Here is a 15,227-nt window from a genome sequence, read left to right on the forward strand (position 1 = left end):
CTTTGACGAATGAAGAAGTGAAGGAACGCTGTGGGGTGGATGTGGATGTGGCTGAGAAGATTAGGAGAAATACACTGAGGTGGTTTGGACATGTGGAGAGAATGGAAAGTGAAAGACTGACTAAGAGGGTGTATGTAGGTGAGGTGGAGGGAGGGAGAGGGAGGGGTAGACCGAGGATGAGGTGGAGGGATGGAGTTGAGAGGTATATGAGGGAGGGGGGTGTGAGTTGGGGGGAGGGCAGTCAAATGGTGGGTGACAGAGCGACTTGGAGGCGTTTTGTCTGAGGCCATCCTTTGCGGGATTAGGACGTCGGGCAATAGATAGATAGATAGATAGACAGATAGATGCACAGCTTTCCAAAAATTCCATAACCAAACTGGAATGTGAAAGTCAAAAGATAATAATAATGATAATAATAATAATAATTCCTGACTAATTCGCTGCTGTTTAAACGTTCTCTCTCTCTCTCTCTCTCTCTCTCTCTCTCTCTCTCTTTCTCTCTGTCTCTCTCTGACAAGGGGAGTATATTTTCACCCCTGTTTGTTAGTCTGTTTGTCTGTTACCAGGATTACTCAAAAACTAAAAGAGGGAATTGGACCAAATTTGGTGGGTAGATAGCCCATGTCCCAGGGAACAATCGATTAACTTTTGGCAACGATCCGGACCCTATTACAGATTCTGGATCCGGAAAACACTTTCTGCGAAACCCTAATCAGTGATGAGAATACCTAACCCATTATGAAGACTGGTTTGGAAATTACGTTGCCCTTGTCGGAGAGACACGCTCCACTGAGTGCCCCTCTAGTTTATTTAATCATATTTCATCTTCATCCTCTTCTGTCTTTCTTTCCTTCATTCTTTCCTCTTCCTTCTGCCTGTGGGTGACTTTACACTCCCTCTTCTGTCTTTCCTTTCCTTCATTCTTTCCTCTTCCTTCTGCTTACACTCCCTCTTCTGTCTTTCTTTCCTTCACTTCTTCCTCTTCCTTCTGCCTGTGGGTGACTCTACACTGAGTGACAAGCCAAATGGTTTCCTGTACACCAGGAAACCATTTACTACGCTGGGTGGTAACCATATAACCAAATTATGGCGCCTGGTGGTTTTAGTAGGTAATTACGGCGCTCCAATCGGATTGAGCCGGTGAAGGTTTATATCCAAGGATAGGTTGGGATTTATTGCTCATGTAATGCCACTGAGGGATGAGTGAGGCTGGTCACTCTCATCTTACATGTCGGGACCAACTGCCTAGTCCCGGGCTCCTACGCTTCTCATGGGGCAACGTAGGATTGGATGACGGACGGGTAATACTGACACCTATATATGGCCTGTGATATTTCTTCCCTTTAACCATTTCCACCTGCGTCGTGAGAGTTGATGCCTGTTTCCTTCTTTCCTGTTCTACTTTCGAAATAAATCCGTGCTAAATCCATGCTGGGAAACCTACAACGGCCATTTTTCACAGGGCATACTCCCCCCGGCTTGCCCCACCACACACAACCACTCACCCCCATCGTGCCTACTCTACACCCATCCAACCCACTTCTCTCCACCCACACCCTGCCCCGCCACACACCTCCACCCACATCCCCATCGTGCCTACACTACACCCATCCAATCTATCTATCTATTGCCAGACGCCATAATCCCGTAAGGGGTGGCCATTTGACTTTGAGTTAGTTGTTTTACGGGGAGGGGCACTAACCCTCCACCAACCCACTTGTTGACACGTAGGCAGTACGTATGGTTTGGTTATATGGTTACCACTCAGCGTTGTAAATGGTTTCTTGGCTTACAGGAAACCATTTGGCTTGTCACTCAATGTAAAGCCACCTGTAAAGGAAAGAAAAGCAATAAGAAGTGACAGGAAAGATGGGAGAAATAGGAAGAGAGGAGGGCAGGCACAGAAAAAGAATGATAAAGGCTAAGGAAGAAGTAGGCAGCACTACATTAAGTGAGTGGATGATGGTGAGAAATAGGAAGAGAGGAGGGTAGGCACAGAAAAAGAATGATAAAGGCTAAGGAAGAAGTAGGCAGCACTACATCAAGTGAGTGGATGATGGTGAGAAATAGGAAGAGAGGAGGACAGGCACAGAAAAAGAATGATAAAGGCTAAGGAAGAAGTAGGCAGCACTACATCAAGTGAGTGGATGATAGTCGCCACCACCTACCACCTGAGGGAAATATATGGGATTAAATTGAGATAAGAGAGGATTATATGGGATTAAAGATAGAAGCGAGGTAAAGATACGGGATCAAAGAGAAGGAGAAAGAATCAGATCCTTTATTGAATGTAAAGAAGATTTCACCATCACCATCATCATCATCACCATCGTCACCATCATCACCACCACCACCACCATCATCATCATCACCACCACCATCATCATCATCATCATCATCATCATCATCATCATCATCACCATCATCATCATCCTCACCACCATCATCATCATCATCATCACCACCACCACCATCATCACCATCATCATCATCATCATCATCATCACCACCATCATCATCGTCTTCATCATCATCACCACCACCACCATCATCATCATCATCATTATCATCATCATCACCACCACCACCATCATCATCATCATCACCATCATCATCACCACCACCATCATCATCATCATCATCATCATTACCACCACCACCATCATCACCATCACCATCATCATCACCACCACCATCATCATCATCATCATCATTACCACCACCACCATCATCACCATCATCATCATCATCATGAGTCAGATAGAGCTGCTAAATAATTATGGCGGTGGAGGCGGCTTTTAGAGGTGTAGATCAATGAGCTTTTTTCACCGAGTGCTTGTGGTCTTGAGTGGAAGTAGTGTGGCAGGGTGTGGTTGTGGTTGTGGTGTGGCGGAGTGTGGCTGTGGTGTGGCGGAGTGTGGTGTGGGAAAGTGTCGTTGTGGCTGTGGTTGTGGTGTGGCGGAGTGTGGTGTGGGAAAGTGTCGTTGTGGCTGTGGCTGTGGTGTGGCGGAGTGTGGTTGTGCTGTGGCAAAGTGTGGTCGTGGAGCGGCAGGACAGAAGGCGGGATGAGGCCAATCACCACAGTCAGGTACTTGAGACATCCACACATCAACAGGCTCACGGTGTACTTGCCACTCAGGTCGGCTGCAACACCTGTATGGGGTAAATTGCCAGCGTCAGGACCAACTTGCCTAGCCCCGGGTTCCTACACTCCTCACTGGGCGACACTGGATTGGATGATGGATGGACAGGGAGAGAGGACAATTATGCAAGATTGATTTGTTTTTGTACTTTAACAAGGCTACGTGCATTTCTTTTGACTACGGTCGTTTGGTGAGTGGACAGAGGAAGGCTTAGTGTCTGTGTTTTATTTATTCTTACTAACAAAGGGAGATTGCTTTTCTATGCAACAGGTCAACCCTGGAACTGTCTCCCTCTGTCTGTATTTCCTATACTTCCTATGATCTCCAGTCTTTCAAACGCAGTGTGTCCAGGCATCTCGAAATGAACGGATCTTGAATTTGGCTCTCTTTTGTAGTGTTTTTGTTTTTTTCTTGGAGGGAACTGTTTGCGGGCTCCTGGCCTTTGGTTCCTTCTTCCTCGCACACACACACACACACACACACACACACACACACACACACACACACACACACACACACAAAAGAACTACACCCACCCAGCAGCTCTCGTCTTCTTTATGGCTCTCCTCACCATCAGCCTCAGTGCTTGGGGCAGGTCTTCTTATATTGTCATCCAGTCATTGTTTTATACGAGGGTTGGGGTGAGAAGGACAGATGTCACAATTGCGGCACGTGTCTGGGATGGGAAGGCAGTATTTGCAGCCCCAGAGAGGGTTCCTGTGGTGCTGGTAATGTTTCTGTCTTTGCTTTTGAGGATCAGGTCATGTTGGGGTTGAAATCTCCACGTACACCTTGTTGGCTGCTGCTTCGCTTCACCTCGCACAGGGCACCTAAAGCCTTAGTTTCTTTTAATTTAAATTTAAACCACCTTCCCTATCATAACCTTCTTTCTGATCGTCAGTATTGGTTCTGCCAGGGACGCTCCACTAGCGATCTTCTCATCTTCCCTTCAGACTCCTGGTCATCCTGCTCTCGGGACTGGCGAAAAACCTTGCCACGCACTTAACATCTCAAAGACTTTAGATCGAGTCTGGCATAAATCTTTAATTTCCAAATTGCCCTCTTACGATTTCTATCCTTCTATCTCTGCTTTCATCTCTAGCTTCCTTTCTGGTCGTCCTATAGCTGCTGTTGAAGACGGCCACCGTTCTCCTTGAGCTATCAATAGTGGTGTTTCTCAGGGCTCTATTCTATCACCAACTCTCTTCCTTTTATTCATCAATGACCTTGTATGCTGAACATCTAACCCTATCCACTCGTACGCTCATGATTCCACCCTTCACCTTTCCATTCGGTTCTTGCAACGCACATCTCAGCAGTTACTTAGACAAACAAGGGATGAGGCTATGGCACACCTAATGTCTGACGTGGCTCGTATCTCTGACTGGGGTAAAAATAATCTGGTTGTTTTTAATGCATCAAAAACTCAGTTCTTACATCTTTCAACCCAACAATATCTTCCTCAGGGGTATCCTGTAATTTTTAACAATATTCAGCTCAATCTTTCATCATCGTTGAACATACTTGGAGTTTCATTCTCTCGGGACTTATCTTGGAAAGACCAAATTACCTCTCGCAAAATCTGCTACCAAGAGATTAGGTGTGCTAAGCTGATTCCGTGCCTTCTTTACTCCTATGAAGTTGTTGACTTTATGCAGGGGTTTTATTCACCTCTGTGTAGAGTACAACTCTCATGTGTGGGAAGGCTCCCCACATACAGCTCTTCTCAATAGGGTGGAGTCAAAGGCTATTCGTCTTATCAACTCTCCTCCTCTTACTGACTCCTTTCAGCCTCTGTCTCTTCGCCGCACTGTTGCATCACTGTCTCTTTTCAATCGCTGCTTCAGTGGTCACTGCTCCTCTGAATTGCTTGCTTGCATTCCTCCACCACTACGGCTGGTGCGTAGTACCCGCCTAGGAACAAACTCTCATCTCGTTTCTGTACAGCTCTCTAATGCAAAAATTAAGCGTTACTCCCATTCCTTCATGTATGCAACAGGTCAACTCTGGAACTGTCTTCTTGTTTTTATTTCTTCGTGGAAGGAACAATCTTGTGGAGTTCTGGCCTTTGGTTCCTTCTTCCTTGTGTAAAAAAAAAAAATGTTTGTGTAATGTGCTTGTTTTGTACCATTTCATCTACAACGAACGTAAAATAAACTGTATGAATTAAACATGGTGTATAGCAATGGATGTTTAAATTCCGGGAGTTTTTTTCATAATTCAAAAACTGTTTACGATTTTGGAACTGTCATATCATCGTCATCATCATCATCATCATAATCATCATGTTCTTCTTCTTCTTCTTCCTCTTCTTCTCCTCCTCCTCCTTCTTCTTCCTTTTCTTCTTCTTCTTCCTCTTCTTCTTCTTCTTCCTCTTCTTCTCCTCCTCCTCCTCCTCTTCCTCCTCCTCCTCCTTCTTCTTCTTCTTCTTCTTCTCCTCCTCCTCTTCCTCCTCCTCTTCCTTCTCCTCCTCCTCCTTTTTCATTTCCCTTTCTTCCTCTTCTTTTCCCTTATATTTACCATTCAGTCCAGGCCTCCACGCTCACAGGACCGCCGTCACTAAAAGACAAACAGAATTTTTAACAACATATACGGGATGAAACTGTGATTATTTTAAGGGATGACAAGGATACGTAAAGAGGCCTCAAAGCTCCCTAATACCTTTTCCTGAGCGATTTATTTTGCTTATTACACTTTACTCCCCTGTGTAACTAATTCCTTCCACTATCGCCATACTCTAACACCTTTTCCTGAGCGATTTATTTTGCTTATTACACCTTACTCTCCTCTTCTGTGTTGCCTAAATCCTTCCAATATCGCCATTCTCTAACACCTTTTCCTGAGCGATTTATTTTGTTTATTACACCTTACTCTCCTCCTCCTTCCATTATCGCCATTCTCTAACACCTTTTCCTAAGCGATTTATTTTGCTTATTACACCTTACTCTCCTGTGTAACTAATTTCTTCCAATATCGCCATACTCTAACACCTTTTCCTAAGCGATTTATTTTGCTTATTACACCTTACTCTCCTGTGTTACCTAAATTCTTCCAGTATCGCCATACTCTTCATACCTAACGTGCAAAGGATTATTAACCAGGCATATCCAAAAATAAATCGCCAAGGAAGAGGTGTTAGGGAGCTTCCTTACCCGACGTGAATACAAGCCTCTGACAAAGTAGTGATATAATAGTACAAGGTAGTCCAAACATAGCGCTCCTGTGCATCTCCTCTGTGTGTGGACTCTTGTGTCTCGCGAGGACGGTCCAGTTAGCTTCCTCAGTGTCTATCCTGCATTATTTGTTCATTTCTTACTCCCACTGCCACACCCGAGCCCACACCAGCAGACTGAGCCCTTGAACCACCCTCGCGACACATACCATACCGCCATTCGCGTCTCGAGCGCTGTTTACAACCCTCCCCGCAGCTGTTCCCTCGAGCGTACCTACCCACAAGGGAGCCGATGACGAGGAACCCCACGCCGTTCATGAGGTACGCGATGCCGAGGGTTGGGAGGAGGAGAGGCAGACCGAGATCTTCCAGGACCACCAGGCTGTGTAGGGAAGCGAAGAAACCAGCTCCTGCACCAGCTACCCCCAGCCACACCGCCTTCCCCATCACGCTGCCAGCCATCGTAAACCCTGACACAAAACGAACAGGGAGAATAAAATCACCCATATCCTTCCTCTGCGTCTCACATTCCTCTTCTGGCTAGTACTTCTAAGCTGAGAGAGGTTTAAAGAGACTGTGGGAAGCAAGGTAGTGATTGTTTGAGGAAGCACGTTTGAAATAATGAACACTTGTACTACGAAAACGAACGCGGCCAAAAAAACAGAGTCGTCAAAATGTAAACATCGTCGGCCACTTTACAACCAAACAATATGTGGAGAATATTTTTACCTGCATATATAGGGGGACGAAACAGGATTATTACATCATCATTATCTAACCATTAATTCGCTTCAGTACCGCTGCTTGTGAATTTGGGATGCTGCCGGACACGTAGGGAGATATTCAAAAATGTTTCAACGGTGTTCCCTCGTCTCAGCTTCACAGTAGTTGACTCCCCCGCGAAGCAAAGCCATCACAACTCTTCTTCCATCCAGCCCTTTCTATGCCCCACTGAGGTAGCAGTTGGGAAAGATATAAGGCTGGCAAAATAAACCCTTTCATCAAATACTATCTATCTATATACCTAGGCTGCTTTCCCCCCAGATAGAAGGGTAGCTGAGACAGAACGACACACTCCAAATTTACTTTCACACACAGAGACACACGCACTCATTTACTCGTATCGTAGCCCAGGGTGAGAAAGGAGATAGTCATTTCACGTTTGACATCACTCTTCATCCATGAGACAACATTTCCATTTCAAAATGAGAGGTTAAAGATTGACAAGTCAGGCAGTCACTCGGGAAGGCTACTTAATCTGGTACTGAAGCCACCTTTCTCCATCATCCTTTTTTTTTTTTTTCTTTGCGTTAGTCTCTTTCTTGTCTTTCTTTCTTTCTGTTATTTTTATTTTTCCTGGCTTGTGTCGTCCTCCCCTGGTGCCATAGTGAGGATTAGCAGGGTCTGGATGGACAAAAGAGTGTTGTGATGGGTTTGGTTCATGAAGAAGTCAATAACAGTGAAACTACATGAAAAAATGAAGGACCAGAGACACCCATTAGACGAATGAAGAAGCCCGTTCAAAATTTCTGTGTATTTTGCAAACTGACAGTATCCCAGATCCAAAAACAGAGGTACATAAGGCAAGGGTGGCCTGACCAAGTACTGATGGGCAAATATAATGAGTCATTGTATAATACTTTCGCGTTATGCTAATTCTATAAATAATTAGTATATTGTATGTCTTGTTTGGCGTAATGAACAGGCCAACGACGGTACCGTACTAGCTCAATGACTCTATTTGATTTATATATTTATTTAGTTAGCAGTGAATGTATTAGTTATTTCCTGGAACATGCACTTAGCTTCTTAATTTGGCTACGCATCAGTCTATACAAAGCCCATAGCCTTTTTGAAATGGGCTCTGCATAGAATGAAATTTGAGGTAAAGCAACAAGTTAAGCGTATTCTTTTTCACATCCATTTTATCCACCAATCACCATAAGCGTTTGATGTGGCTCATAAGTGTTTAAATCCGAGGGTTGGCTAGGGTTTATGGCTCATGTTATGCCTCTCGGGGTAGGCAACTGGACACTTCATATATTCTGGGGCCGAGTAGCTTAGCATATGGCATGTACGTTTCTGATGGTGCAATGGAGGTTTGGATAATTGGATGACAGAGAAGAACAGTTACCATTATATACTCATGAGTAATACCAGTTGTAGCTACGAAAAAACAGTCCCAGTGATATATTCCGCTTACCCAGAATACCAGTTCCACCTAGGAATGCGCCAAACAGATACAGAAGTCTCATCTTGGCACCAGGGCAGCAGCTGAGGAAGGCAGTCAGGAATCTAGCAGCCAGGTTGCATATGCCAGCCACTGACAGGCACAGGGATGACTCTAGCAGGCTGAACCCTTCCTTGTACATTGCTAGTGGTACCACAGCGTAGAGGATGGTGCCGGTGGCACCAGTAATCACCACCATGGCAACGAGACAGGCGACACGGGGGGACTTCAGGAGCTGTACATTCTGAAATGTTTTTACTAATATTCGTTCTAGACACTGTAGTATTTTAAACTTCCTCTTTGTAGCATTTAGTTCTTTGTTGCTGGATGCGCTGGTGGTATAAGAAGTGTTGTTTGCCACATTCGGTTTTTTCTCATCCGGTTTTGTGGTGGTGTGAGAGGAAGGGCTGCCTTTTGTCACATTTGGATCTTTGTTAAGGGGTGCATTGGTGGTGGCAGTGTAAGTAGTGCTCTTTGTCATGTTAGGTTCTTTCTCACTGGGTGTTGTGGTGATACGAATGCGAAAAGTGCTCGTGTGGCACTCTGCTGGATGGAAAACCATGGATGCCACACAAGAGTTAAGGAGAATGGCGCCAGTGATCAGTGTGGCGCCCCTGTACGAAAATTCCTCCTGAAGGTGAGTGATTACAAGCGGCATGACCATCTGACTGATGGCGATACCCGAAGACATGAGGGCAGTGGCCACGTTTCTCAGCCGGTTGAAGTATTGGGGGATGATGGCGTAACTGATGATGATTAGCAAATCAATATTGCAGCCTGGAAAACAATAATCCTATATTACTTGCAAAATCACAAGCTGTTATTGGGTAGGTAGGAAGGACTGCATAAATTACGGTGATTTAAATGTCAAAGTTGCAATCTGGAACACAGTGGACACTGCTATATTACTGGCAAAATCTATCTATCTATCTATCAATTGCCAGATGCCATAATCCCGCATGGGGTGGCCATTTGACTTGCTGACACGTAGGGAACACGTATGGTTTGGTTATATGGTTACCACCCAGCATTGTAAATGGTTTCTTGGCTTACAGGAAACCATTTGGGTTGTTACTCAATGTAAAGCCACCTGTAAAGGAAAGAAAAGCAATAAGAAGTGACAGGAAAGATGGGAGAAATAGGAAGAGAGGAGGGCAGGCACAGAAAAAGAATGATAAAGGCTAAGGAAGAAGTAGGCAGCACTACATCAAGTGAGTGGATGATAGTCGCCACCACCTACCACCGACTGGCAAATTCATAGACTGTTATTGGGCAGCGAGGAAGGACTGCATAAATTACGGTGATTTAAATGACAAAGTTGCAATCTGGAACACAAGCATTAGTGTTGTATTAGTTGAAGAAAGATATGCAACTGAATTATTACCAGTATTAGCAGTGTCTTCTGAGAGGCATGGTGTATTCTGTCTATCTATCTATCTATTGCCAGACGCCATAATCCCATAAGGGGTGGCCATTTGACTCTGAGTTTTTGTTTTACAGGGAGGGGCACTAACCCTCCACCAACCCACTTGACTTTTATTATTTCCCTAATTTCCCCAAATCTTAAAAATCATTGTTCTCTCTCTCTCTCTCTCTCTCTCTCTCTCAACTGCATATAAACTCATCTGCATATCTGATACAGTATTCCCCACATTGTCTCCAAAAGAGGTATATGAGGGAGGGGAGAGTGTGCTGGGGAGAGGGCAGTCAAATGGTGGGTGACAGAGCAACTTGGAGGCGTTTTGTCTGCGGCCATCCTTTTGCGGGATTAGGGCGTCGGGCTATAGATAGATAGATAGATAGATTCTGGCATCCACCACGAGAACCACCCCTGCATGGAAGGTCCACCCTCAGGTCTTCACACATTTGGTCTTATACGAGGGCTGGTTGGTAAGTTTGAGACCAGTTAGGAAAGGAATATTCTACACCATTAAATCTATATATATATATGAAGCTTAACATTTTATCTATCTATCTATTACCAGACGCCTTAATCCCGTAAGGGGTGGCCACAAACAAATCGCCTCCATGTCGCTCTGTCCTCCACCTTTTCACTGCCTTGCTCCCAGCTCACACACCCCTCTCTCATATACCTCTCCACTCCATCCCTCAATCTCATCCTTGGCCTCCCCTGGACCCCCTCCCTCTCCCCCCTCCAACTCACTCACATACACTCTTCTCGTCAGTCTCTCACTCTCCATCCTCTCCACATGGCCAAACCACCTCAGTGTGTTTCTCCTAACGCTTCCTATCACATCCACATCCACACCACAACGTTCCTTCACTTCCTCATTTGTCAGTCTGTCTCTCCATGTGACTCCACACACACATACACTCACATACACTCTCCTCGTCAGTCTCTCACTCTCCACATGGCCAAACCACCTCAGTGTGTTTCTCCTAACGCTTCCTATCACATCCACATCCACACCACAACGTTCCTTCACTTCCTCGTTTGTCAGTCTGTCTCTCCATGTAACTCCACATACACATACACTCACATACACTCTCCTCGTCAGTCTCTCACTCTCCATCCTCTCCATATGGCCAAACCACCTCAGTGTGTTTCTCCTAACGCTTCCTATCACATCCACATCCACACCACAACGCTCCTTCACTTCCTCATCTGTCAGTCTGTCTCTCGAAGTAACTCCACACGCTCCTCTCAAATAACTCACATCAGCATTTTATATATTTACAAAAACAGTGGAATTAAATACACTACTTCTTTAACATGTGAGAATAGGAGCACCAAACGTCATGGAAAACGAAAGGCACATTTTTTTCACCGCAAATGTACACCGACTCAGAATCTGGTGTCGCCATCGCTGCGCTTCTTGACTGCAGCCTTGTCGAACCCCTACCCCATCTGAGGACTCGTCAGCGGAAGAAAATCGTCTGAAACTATGCTCCTTGTACTCCAGCTTGACCTAAAATGAACACCTCTCCATATTGATTTTTTTTTTTTAAATGCCAGGAAGAAGGAACCAAAGGCCATGAGCCCGCCATAACAGTTCCCTCCAAGGAAAAAAAAAAAAAATACAAGAGAGAGCCAAATTCAAGATCCATTCATTTCGAGATGCCTGGACACACTGCGTTCGAAAGACTGGAGATCATAGGCAGCAGGAAATACAGACAGAGGGAGACAGTTCCAGAGTTGAAAGCTGGGCTGTAACAGGTTAACACTAGGATATATTACTAGTCATGAAGAAGTGCAGTGTAAAGGATGTTCAGCCGTAGCATTGTCTTCTTCGGCCACTGAACTATGTGGAATAAAATGGACGCAAATCTGGGCCAAATTAAGGTGAAAGGACTATGGTAGGTTAGGACTATTGTGCTTTAGGAGAAACACACTGAGATGGTTTGGCCATGTGGAGAGGATGGAGAGTGAGAGACTGACGAGGAGAGTGTATGTGAGTGTATGTGTGTGTGGAGTTACATGGAGAGACAGACTGACAAATGAGGAAGTGAAGGAGCGTTGTGGTGTGGATGTGGATGTGATAGGAAGCGTTAGGAGAAACACACTGAGGTGGTTTGGCCATGTGGAGAGGATGAAGAATGAGAGACTGACGAGGAGAGTGTATGTGAGTGTATGTGTGTGTGGAGTTACATGGAGAGACAGACTGACAAATGAGGAAGTGAAGGAGCGTTGTGGTGTGGATGTGGATGTGATAGGAAGCGTTAGGAGAAACACATTGAGGTGGTTTGGCCATGTGGAGAGGATGGAGAGTGAGAGACTGACGAGGAGAGTGTATGTGAGCGTATGTGTGTGTGGAGTTACATGGAGAGACAGACAGACAAATGAGGAAGTGATGGAGCGTTGTGGTGTGGATGTGGATGTGATAGGAAGCGTTAGGAGAAACACACTGAGGTGGTTTGGCCATGTGGAGAGGATGGAGAGTGAGAGACTGACGAGGAGAGTGTATGTGAGTGAGGTGGAGGGGGGAGAGGGAGGGGGAGGCCAAGGATGAGATGCAGGGATGGAGTGGAGAGGAATGTGAGAGAGGGGGAGGTGTGAGCTGGAAGCATGGCAGTGAAATGGTGGGGGACAGGGCGACATGGAGGCGACTTTTTGTGGCCGCCCCTTGCGGGATCAAGGCGTGTGGCAATAGATAGACAGATAGACCAGTGTACGATGTTGATAATACACACAAAATTGAAATGAAGGCTAAGGAGTAATAAGAACCCACTTGCTTACCTATTATGATGGAGAAGGAGAAGAAGAGGAACAGGGCTGAGGTGGCGAAGGCGGAGAGAATCATGCCCAGCGCTAGGGAGAGGCCAGACACAAAAGCGGTCTTCCTCCAGCCGAACTCCTCCACTACGGGGTCCACCAGGCAGCAGGCGATCCCCGCGTTGAGATTGGCCAAGCTGAACATCCAGGCGGTCACGGTGGAGGAGGTTCTCAGCCCCACCAGGAAGTCGGTGAACAGGACCCCGAAACTGCCAGTGGGGGTTGTGCCTAGGAACTGAAAGACACGCAACAGTATACAAAGAGTCGCCTAGGAACTGAAAAACACAACAGTATATTTCAAAAGTCGCCTGGAAACTTCAAACACGCAACAGTATATAAAAAAACTTAGCCTGGAAACTTGAGACACGCAACAGTATATATAAAAAAAACAGCCTTGAAACTTGAAAAACACACAACAGTATATAAAAAAAAATTAGCCTAGAAACTCAGACAAGCAACAGTATATGTAGAAAGTCGCCTAGAAACTGAACGACACTATCTATCTATCTATCTATCTATTGCCAGACGCCATAATCCCGTAAGGGGTGGCCATTTGACTTTGAGTTATTTGTTTTACGGGGAGGGGCACTAACCCTCCACCAACCCACTTGTTGACACGTAGGCAGCACGTATGGTTTGGTTATATGGTCACCACCCAGCGTTGTAAATGGTTTCTTGGCTTACAGGAAACCATTTGGCTTGTCACTCAATGTAAAGCCACCTGTAAAGGAAAGAAAAGCAATAAGAAGTGACAGGAAAGATGGGAGAAATAGGAAGAGAGGAGGGCAGGCACAGAAAAAGAATGATAAAGGCTAAGGAAGAAGTAGGCAGCACTACATCAAGTGAGTGGATGATGGTGAGAAATAGGAAGAGAGGAGGGCAGGCACAGAAAAAGAACGATAAAGGCTAAGAAAGAAGTAGGCAGCACTACATCAAGTGAGTGGATGATGGTGAGAAATAGGAAGAGAGGAGGACAGGCACAGAAAAAGAATGATAAAGGCTAAGGAAGAAGTAGGCAGCACTACATCAAGTGAGTGGATGATGGTGAGAAATAGGAAGAGAGGAGGGCAGGTACAGAAAAAGAATGATAAAGGTGAAGGAAGAAGTAGGCAGCGCTACATCAAGTGAGTGGATGACGGTCGCCACCACCTACCACTACCCCGGAAATGAGGTTCCAATAATGTTTTGATACTGACGAAGACGACGAAGGCCGCGAAGGTGATAATCCAGCCCCAGCCTCCTTCGGGTACTTCGCTCACTGCCTCGTCACTTCCTTTCACCTTCGCGTCTTCTGTGTTCATCTCCAGCATGGGCGTACCTGAGGAGTTATTAGGGTGGTGAATATTCCTCTCTCTCTCTCTGTTTGTCTGTCTGTCTGTCCGTCTCTTTTTCTCTCTCTCTCTCTGTCTGTCTGTCTGTCTCTCTCTCTCTCACTCTGTCTCGTCTCTGTCTCTGTCTGCCTGTTTCTGTCTGTCTGTCTGTCTCTGTCTGTCTCTGTCTCTGTCTGTCACACACACACACACACACACACACACACACACACACACACACACACACACACACACACACACACACACACACACACACCACAGTGATGGTTTATTTTGTAAGGCATCTCCAAGAAGTAAAGAGAGAGGCAATGAATCCTGCACCTCTTACGTATAGTTAACATTTTATTTCAGTTAACCAGAGGTGTTTTGGCCATGTGGAGAGGATGGAGAGTGAGAGACTGACGAGGAGAGTGTATGTGAGTGTATGTGTGTGTGGAGTTACGAGGAGAGACAGACTGACAAATGAGGAAGTGAAGGAGCGTTGTGGTGTGGATGTGGATGTGATAGGAAGCGTTAGGAGAAACACACTGAGGTGGTTTGGCCATGTGGAGAGGATGGAGGGTGAGAGACTGACGAGGAGAGTGTATGTGAGTGAGGTGGAGGGGGGGAGAGGGAGGGGGAGGCCAAGGATGAGATGGAGGGATGGAGTGGAGAGGTATATGAGCGAGGAGGGTGTGAGTTGGGAGCAGGGCAGTGAAATGGTGAGGGACAGGGCGATGTGGAGGCGATTTGTTTGTGGCCACCCCGAACGGGTTGAGGCGTCTGGCAATAGATAGATAGATAGATAGAAACCGCTCAAACAGCACATTTTTACGCTAACACCAGCACGTTTTCTGATACACTGTTGTCATTCCCGTTTTCTTCCAACTGAATATTTTTACGGTGTCACCTTTTTAAAATTCCATTATTTTTATCTGCTTTTTTAACGGGTTCAAAGAGTGCATACCCCCGCCAACGACAATACATATATTATTATTATTATTATTATCATTATTATTATTATTATTACTATTATTATTTTTATTATTATTGTTATTATTATTATTATTATCATTATTATTACTATTATTATTATTATTATTATTGTTATTATTATTATTATTATTATTATTATTAT

The sequence above is a fragment of the Coenobita brevimanus genome, chromosome 70 (genome assembly GCF_032717465.1).
Source record: "Coenobita brevimanus isolate Jiangsu-jjx chromosome 70, ASM3271746v2, whole genome shotgun sequence".
Lineage (NCBI taxonomy): Eukaryota > Metazoa > Arthropoda > Malacostraca > Decapoda > Coenobitidae > Coenobita > Coenobita brevimanus.